Source organism: Trachypithecus francoisi, unplaced genomic scaffold (genome assembly GCF_009764315.1).
Source record: "Trachypithecus francoisi isolate TF-2019V2 unplaced genomic scaffold, Tfra_2.0 Lachesis_group6, whole genome shotgun sequence".
NCBI lineage: Eukaryota > Metazoa > Chordata > Mammalia > Primates > Cercopithecidae > Trachypithecus > Trachypithecus francoisi.
In genome coordinates, this window is record NW_022681471.1 from 24,558,625 (window position 1) to 24,568,187 (window position 9,563).

Sequence of the window (9,563 nt, forward strand, 5' to 3'; positions counted from 1 at the left end):
CAATTTCAGAAGTGTGACCAGCCTAAGATCTGATTAATTTAGTGGACAGATGACCCCACTTAAAATCACCAAAACTGGGGTACAGAGGGTTTGTGGATGGATGCCAATTATCCTGGACACTGTCGGCTTTGTTATTTCCATATAAACAAGGAATTCTCTGCTGAACTCACAGCGGTAAGCAGTGTCATATAGTATTTGTGTGTGCAATCTCTGAAATCTGACAGACCTAGGTTCTGTCACTTTTCCAACTGGTTAAACCTCTGAGAGCTGCTTAATGTGCACTCCACGATTCTATTTCCATAAAATGGCATAAAACAGTATCTAACTCATGGTGCTCTTATAAGGATTACCAGAGAAAGCACGAAGAGGATAGTGTATGTGCTGGTTAATACTACTTTCCTTTAAGCTTGAAAAAAAATAAACTTGTGGGATTCAGTGAAAGTGGGCATTCTAAATATTAAAATATTCAAAGATAAACTACTCGTGCAATAAACACCTTCCTACAAACTAGACTTGATATTTTCAAAATCAACAAAGGCCAACACAAAAAACTTGTCTGGTTTCAGCATATCAAATTTCCTACTAGTTAACTTGTCTAAATGACTGCTACTTGCAATATCATAAGCATTTCTATATGTCTAAGTCCTCCTTTATGAAACAAGTAATTTGTTATTCCTGAAGTTTGAAATTGATATATTTAATACAGGCAAGCAGAAGGAGAGGAATGATGGAAATTAGAGTAGAAGAAAATCAATAAAATAAAATAAAATAAACAGAAAAATCAATGAAATCCAAAGTTGGTTCACTGAAAAAGTGAAATAAACCTAACAATCTTTTAGCTTGACTGACCAAGAAAAAAAGAAAGGACACACAGATTATCAAAATCAAAAATGAAAGGGGGTGTTATTAATACGGACCTTATAGAAATTAAAAGGAATATATTATGAACAACTTTATGCCAACAAACTAAACAACTTAGATAAAACAGAAAAATTTCTTGAAGACAAATTACTGACTCAAGAAGATACAGAAAATTGAAATAGGACTAAAGAAAGAAAAAGGATTTAATTAGTAAATTAAAATCTCTCCACAAATACAAACCAAGCCATGGTGGCTTTGCGTGTAAATTCTGTAAACATTTAATGAAGAAATAATACCAATACTTAGCAATATCTTAAAAAAAATAACGGAGGAAGAAACACTGCTTCATTTTATGAAGCCAGTATTACCCCGCTATCAAAGCCAGACAAATATATCACAAGATATACTTGCCTGTCAGCTCCAAATTCACCCTTTTATCCCTCTGTGTGAGAAGGTTCTGTGTTCCTCTGCCTACGTCCGCTGTACAGTTGTTACCGAAGGCCGCCTTTAGAGGGCGCCAGAGTCAGCGAAGGGGAGGGCTGCACTTCCTAGTTCTCTAGGCTGGCACCCGCTGAGCGAGGGGCTTCTCCTAGGGACTCTGGCGCCCCACTCAGGTCCCAGTGTTCTGTTGGAGTAGGGCACGAAGTGGCCTGCGGCTTCCCTTCCTTCCATCGCCCTTGGACCGTACACGATCGGTGCTTGTAGTGAGACGCCTCCCCATGTGCATCACTCCCAGGGGCCCTAGAGGGTACAGTTCCCACAACTCCCAGAGCGCAGGTTTCTAGAAAGTTTCAGCAGTGGTGAGGCACCACAACAACTTTATTGCCGTTTTGTGGGGTGCTGCCACACTCCTCTGGCAAGATCAGGATTTTTAAATTTTTTATTATTTATTTATTTTTTATGTTTGAGACAGAGTCTTGCTTTGTCTCTCAGGCTGGAGTGCAGTGGTGGTGAACAGGGCTCACTGCAGCCTCCACCTCCTGGGCTCAAGCAATCCTCCCACCTCAGCCTCCAGAGTAGCTGGGACCGCAGGCATGCACCATCATACCTATTTTTTTGTAGAGATGGAGTCTCACTATGTTGCCCAGGCTGGTCTCAAACTCCTGGGCTTAAGCAATCCGCCCACCTCAGCCTTCCAAAGTGCTGGCATTATAGGTGTGAGCAACCACGCCCAGCAAGGTCAGGATATCAATATTGGTGATAAGATGAATGGGATGGAATTTCAACATTGGGGGGTTGGGGGAGGTTATTTGAGTATTCCATTTAAGATCTGTAGTGGAGAGCTCTTTCCAAGGCACTGTATCTCAGCAGTGTTTCAGGATAAACTTTTTGGAAGGTAATCTATCTTAGCTCTGGGCTAAAGGGATCCTTCCCTGGATACTACACCTCAAATTCCCGAAGGTAGATTTCCAATGACTTCTGCCAATGTGGCACCCCAACAAGTTATCTGGCATACATTGAGTAACAGCTGGGTCTATCCCATTTGTGGGCTTCAACCCTTGGTTGTGGTGGTGGTGGTGGTGTGAGTGTTTTCTCATATGCTGTCTTCAAGCTCTACAGAGGACTTTCATGGGTTCTTCTATCTCAGCACGGAGGTGATGAATCTTCCTCTGGGCTTTAACTTACTCCTGGGAGAAAGCTCTTAGCTTCCCTGGGTGACCTACCTCAACCCTACGTGAATGTTTCCTTGTGGGCTCTGTCTCATCCCTTTTGGATGGGGCTGTTTCGGAGGTGCTGTATCTTAGCCCCGGAAAGGATTTTCCATAATTCTTTATCTCAGTCCACAGGGGTGACTCTTAGGGGCTCTCTCTCAGCCCTTGGGAAGGAGACTTTTCCTTGGTTGTTTCATAACTGCAGTTGGAAGGCTCTTCCCTGGGTTCTCATCATAATTATGTTAGGGGATGCCTTCCTTGGTTGCTCTATGTCAGCCATGAAGTGAAGGAACTTCCTTGGATACTGTGTTTCCCACCTCAGGCAGGGGAGGACCATCCCTTGGATGCTATATCTCAGACCTGCAGGGGACTCTTCCTCATATGCTCATCACAGCTGTGTGTGTGTGTGTGGCACTTTCCTTTGATATTCGATCTCGTCCTCGGGTGCTGTATATCAGCTCTGGGGTTGAGGTTTTTCCTTGGATGCTCTATCTCAAGCCTACAGTGGTGCATCCTTAATGTTCTAACGCACCATTGCTGGAATTTTTCTTAACTTTGGGGTGTAGAACTTTCCCTTGCGTGCTCTATCCTCTAGTTGGGGAGTTATTCTTTGTGGTATTTTACCTCCACCACCAAGAGGTTCATACTTGTGTGCTCTGTTTCCACTCTAGGGGAGGGAGAGTACTTGTATTTTGGGTGCTCTATCACTCCTATGAGAGGGCTAAGGTCTTTTTTAGGTTCTCTAATTCATTTATGGAGAGGACTCTTCGGTGAGCCTCTGACTCAGCCCTGTGGGGAAGACTCTTCCCAGGAGCTCTAGCTCAGCTCTGCCATGTTGCGGGGGCGTGGGAAGGGGAGGGACTTGGTCTTGGATGCTCTATCTCAGCCTAAGCAGGATTTGTCCTTGGGTGCGCCTTCTCAGCTTTGAGCAGGAAAATCTTCCTTATGGGATCAAACTCAATCCTTGGGCGATTCTGCCTCAGGTGCTTTCACTCAGCCAAGGAGGTGGGTTGGCTTTTTCTTAACTGTTCTATCTCAGCAATGTCTGGGAGGTGGGGGGTGGAGTGGGGAGGACTTCTTTGGGTGCACTATCTCAGTTGGGGATACTGACCACTTCTTATATCTGCTCTTTCTGTATTTAGAGTTCTCTTTATTTCTTACTAGTCAATTTCTTGTTACTCTGTTCCCCTGTTATCGTTAGTAATTCTCTATATTCAACTTTCACTGTTTGAATTACTGTGTGGTTTCTCTCTCTTGATTTGATGAAATCTGAAACATAATGAGTACTGTGGATAGTCCTGGGCTAGACCCTTTAGCTGAGACTAGGGAATTTATCTGGTCGTGCCTTTGGGCTAAAACACAGCGCCCTGCTTCTTGCCAAAGGGAAATGATACGAAAGTATAATCCATGGCATGCATAGACTTCACAATTTGTCAAGCTACCACCACGAATGATTGTGATGAAGCACCAACTGAAGTGCTGGGGAGCCAGTGTATCATTCTGGCATTCTGGAGCCGGGGTATCAATCTGGTTCCAACTGCATAGGAGTTGCAGTTGCACCATATTCACACAAAACATGGTATAGACTACCGTTAGTTTTAGCTATTCTGCTGGGTGTTTAGCCGTATCTCATATGGCTTTCATTTGCCGTTCTCTGATGTGAATGAGTTGGAGCAACTATTAACATATTTAGTAGCCAGCCATTTGTATATGTCCTTATGAAGTAACTTTTCAGGCCCTTTTGCCCATATTTTATCTGGTTATCTTTTTCTTAGTGATTTGTAGGAGCTCTAAATTCAACTCCTTTTTCAGACATAATATATAATATATAATGTGTATATATAAAATGAATATCTTCTATGACTCTCTTGTTTGCCTTTTCATTCTCTTAATAATATCTTTTGATGATTAGAAGTTCTTAATTTAATTAATTCCAATTAATCTTTATTTTTTATGCCCTTAAAAACCTTGCCAACCCCAAAGTCATGAAGATGATGTCTCAAGTTTTCTTCTAGATTTCTGACACATCTCAATGAATTTTGGTATATGTAATGAAGTAAATGTCAAGGTTCATTTTTCCCCTGTGCTTACTTAGTGGACTTATTTAAAAGACTCATTTCCACCAGACATGCAGTTATTTTTCTGTAAATGTGTATTTCTTTTTTTACTTTTTAAAATTTTTTTTCAACTTTTTAAATCTTTCCCCTTTTTATTTGCTGTGGAGTGGTCACAATGCTCCATGGAACAGAAATGTGAAGACCATCCCCAAACCAGGTCCAGGCATCTTCTCTGCAGGAGGCCCTAGAGACATTGCCATTGATTGGCCAAGTTTCCAAGTATAAGGGAAAGCCAGGGGAAATGACCACTTTCTTTTTACCTCTCGGTTATGATGCCTTTCTGCCTCTGCCAAGCCCTGGCTCTCTGAGGTCCAGTGTTAAAAAATAAATTAGGCTTCCCTGGAATGGAACTAACATGGGTCTGGTCTGTGTCCTGTGCATTGTTCTCCTCTCTCCGATGGGCAGCCATGCAGATTGGATCCAGACCCTAATACCATTGTCATCATCATCATCATTGTCTGTCATCAGTGTCAACAGTCAGGAATCAGTAAGTCCTGTAAGTCAGGCTAAGGGAGCTGGAGGCTGATGGACAGACTTGGAAAGCATGTGCACCCCAAAAGCAACTGCAAGCTGCAGTGCACAAACCGGAGGCAGTAGCCAGCACAGAGTCCACTATCCCCTTCCGGGGAAGAGATGATGGTGGTTTGGGGAAGGAGGAAGAGGAGAGAAAGCTCCAGGACTGAGAGCTACTGGGAGCAGCACAGATTAACTGAGGTAATGTGAGGAAAACACCCAGCGAGACACGGGCATGTATCAATTCCTCTGTGAACAACAGAAGTTTCTTTTTTTTGTTAGTGTTGTTTGTTTTAAATAAACTGCTGCAGCTGTTGAGAAGCCCCTGCCAGTCTTAGACTATGTGCAGAGGGCCTGGTTCCCTTCATGCACATACCTGGGCCCCTGGGAGGGATGAAAGAATAGAAGATTCACCTCCAAACCTGAGGCCTGAGTCACGAACTTTAAAGGAGAAGGGGGAAATCCACAGAAAGGTGGAGGCAGCAGCCTCCCCTGCACGGCTATGTGGGACTCACCACCCAAGGCACAGTTTGCTTCCCATCCCAGGGCACCAGGTGCCACCGTGGCTGGAGCCCTCATTCTACACATGAATCAAACAGGAACTATGACAGCTTCTGGTTGATTAATATGTGTTCATTCTGAGAGGTGATAATGTGCTAGCAGCCCTCACTCTCAGCGCCTCCTCAGCCTCGGCGTCCAGTCTGGCGGCACTTGAGGAGCCCTTCAGCCCGCCACTGCACTGTGGGAGGCCCTTTCTGGGCTGGCCGAGGCCGGAGCCCGCTCTCTCTGCTTGTGGGGAGGTGTGGAGGGAGAGGCGAGGGCGGGAACTGGGGCTGCGCGCGGCGCTCACAGGCCAGTGCGAGTTCCGGCAGGCCTGGGCACGGGCTCGGCGGGCCCCACACTCGGAATGGCCGGTCGGCGCCGCCAGCCCAGGGCAGTGAGGGGCTTAGCACCCAGGCCAGCAGCTGCAGTGGGTGCACCAGGTCCCCCAGCAGTGTTGGCCTGCCAGCCCCCCGCGGTGGGCTCCCGCGCAGCCGGAGCCTCCCGGAGGAGCACTGCACCTTGCTCCGCAGCGCTCGGTCCCACAAAGGGATGAAAGAAGTCCACAGAGGACTACGGGAATGGGCTGAGGAGTGCAGGTACGGCTTGGGACTGGCGGGCAGCTCTGCCTGCAGCCCCGGCACAGGATCCACTAGGTGAAGCCAGCTAGGCTCCTGAATCTAGTGAGGACTTGGAGAAATTTTATGTCTAGCTAAGGGATCGTAAACGCACCAGTCAGCACTCTGTGTCTAGCTTAGGGATCATAAACGCACCAATCAGCACTCTGTGTCTAGCTCAGGGTTTGTAAATACACCAATTAGTACTCTGTGTCTAGCTCAAGGCTTGTAAATACACCGATTGGTACTCTGTATCTAGCTAACCTAGTGGGGACTTGGAGAGCTTTTCCCTCTAGCACTCTGTGTCTAGCTCAAGGATTGTAAATGCACAAATCAGCACTCTATGTCTAGCTCAGGGTTTGTAAATACACCAATCAGTACTCTGTATCTAGCTAACCTAGTGGGGACTTGGAGAACTTTTCTGTCTAGCACTCTGTGTCTAGCTCAGGGATTGTAAAGTCACCAATCAGCACCCTGTCAGAATGGTCCAATCAGCTCTCTGTAAAATGGACCAATCAGCTCTCTGTAAGATGGACCAATCAGCAGGATGCGGGTGGGGCCAGATAAGGGAATAAAAGCAGGCTGCCCCAGCCAGCCACCGGCAACCTGCTCGGGTACCCTTCTGCGCGGTGAAAGCTTTATTCTTTTGCTCTTTACAGTAAATCTTGCTGCTGCTCACTGTTTGGTTCCATACTGCCTTTAAGAGCTGTAATACTCACGGGGAAGGTTTGCAGCTTCCCTCCTGACAGCAAGACCACGAACCCACCAGAAGGAAGAAGCTCCAGACACATCTGAACATCTGAAGGAACAAACCATGGACACACAATCTTTAAGAAGTGTAACACTCACTGCGAGGGTCCGCAGCTTCATTCCTGAAGTCAGTGAGACCAAGAACCCACCAATTCCGGACACAATTCTATGTCCCCAGCTGGGCAGGATCAGAAAGTGTTCTAAATGTTGTTTCAAAAAGAGGGAGGATTTTCCTAGATCAGGCCCAGTGAGATGTTGTTTTTATTTTTTAAAACACTTTTTATATTGAAGAAATTTCACACTTACCAAAGAGTTTCTCAGGGATAGCATGAAGCTCCTATAAATCCTTCACCTGTGTCCCTCAACTTTTATTTTGTGTTCAGGGGTACATGTGCAGGATGTGGATGTGCAGACTTGTTACGTAGGTAAATGTGTGCCTTGGTGATTTGCCGCACAGAGCATGCCATAAGCTAGATACTAAGCCCAGTGTCAATTACCTATTCTCCCTATGCTCTCCCTTCCCCCACACTCCCTCTGACAGGTCCCAGTGTGTGCTGTTCCCCCACCCGCCAACGTGTCTTTGTGTTCTCATCATTCGGCTCCCACTTGTAAATGAGAACATGCAGTGTTTGGTTTTCTGTTCCTGTGTTAGTTTGCTGAGGATAACGACTTCCAACTCCATCTATATCCCTCCAAAGGACATGATCTATTTCCTTTTTATGGTTGCATAGTATTTCATGGTGTGTATGTACCACATTTTCTTTATCCAATCTATTATTGATGGGCATTTAGGTTGATTCCATGTCTTTGCTGTTTGAATAGTGCTGCAATGAACATACCAGTGCATGTATATATATATATATATAAGTGAATGCCTTATATTCTTTTGGGTATATACCTAGTAATGGGATTGCTGGGTCAAATGGTATTTCTGCCTCTTGATCTTTGAGGAATTACCATGCTGTCTCCCACAATGGTTGAAGTAATTTACATTCCCACCAATAGTGTAAAAGTAGTCCTTTTTCTGTGCAACCTCAGCAGCATCTGTTGTTTTTTATTTTAGATGGAGTCTTGCTCCTGTCACATGGCCTGGAGTTCAGTGGATCGATCTCAGCTCACTGCAACCTCCACCTCCCGGGTTCAAGTGATTCTCCTTCCTCAGCCCCTGACTGGCATGAGATGGTATCTTATCGTGGTTTTGATTTGCATTTCTCTAATAATCCGTGATGTTGAGCTTTTTATATATGTTTCTTGGCCTCATGTATATCTTCTTTTGAGAAGTAAATGTGTATTTCATTTAAGTTTTCGAATTTAATATAAAGTTGCTCATGGGAGTTTCACTTCCCTTTTCAGAATTTTTGCTGCATCCATAGTTATGCCATTTTTCATTCCTAATGTTATGTATTTGTGGATTATTTTTTCTTTATCAATCTTCCGAAAGGTTTGTCTATGCTATTAGTTTTCAAAGGACCAACTTTTGGATTTATTTTCTCTATTGCAATTTCTCTTCTATTTCATTAATTTCTGCTTTGTTTATTAGCACCTTCTTTCTACTTCCTTTGAGTATATTCTACTGTTCCTCATCCAGTTTCTTATGTTAGAACTCAATTTTCAGACTTTTTTTCCTTTTCTAATGTAAGCACATAAGACTATTGCCTCTAAGGTCTACTTTCACTGCATCCAAAAGGTTTTTGTATGCAATATATTCCTTATCATTCATATCTAAGTACTTATTAGAAGACTTTTAAAATTTCTGAATACATTTTGTTGTTGTTGTTGCTATTGACTTTTAGTTCAATTTCGTTTTGTTTAAAGAGTATGTTTGAAACCAGTTATTTGAACATTGTTGAGACCTTGGCCCGTTTTTGCATGTATGCTTGAGAATAATTTATATTTCGATTGTTGGGTACAGGTTTCTATAAATGGCCACAAGTTGACTTTGTTTATTGTATTGTTCACATTTCTGTGTTTCTTATGTTTTTCTGTTTAACTTAACAGTAATTGAGGTAAATACGTTTAAAAATCTTCCACAATAATGGTGGGGTTTTCAATTTCTCTCAACAGTTCTACTTATTATTGCTTTACATATTTTCGAGACTATTTTATTACCTGCATACAACTGTACAGTTGTTAAATATTTCTGGAGAAATGAATTCTGACCATTATATAGGGACTATTTAAGCTCAAATAGTGAATTTATTGGTCTCCTTTATCTGATATCAATATAACTTTCTCATCTTTCTTTCTTTTCTGATATTTGATATTTTAATCCAAACACATTGCTATTTGCATTAAAATTACAGGATACATGAACGCGTAGAAGGTAGTATGTGGTAAAAAAAAATGCTGAGCTTCACGTGAGCTCACATTTAGCTCTGGTCCTGCCCCTGACCCCTCAAAGGACCTTGGCAATTCATATTTCCTCATCAGAAAACTGGGAGAATTTGATTGGATGAATGCCAGACTTTTAAAAACCTTTTAAGTTCAAGGGTACAAGTACAGGTTTGTTACAC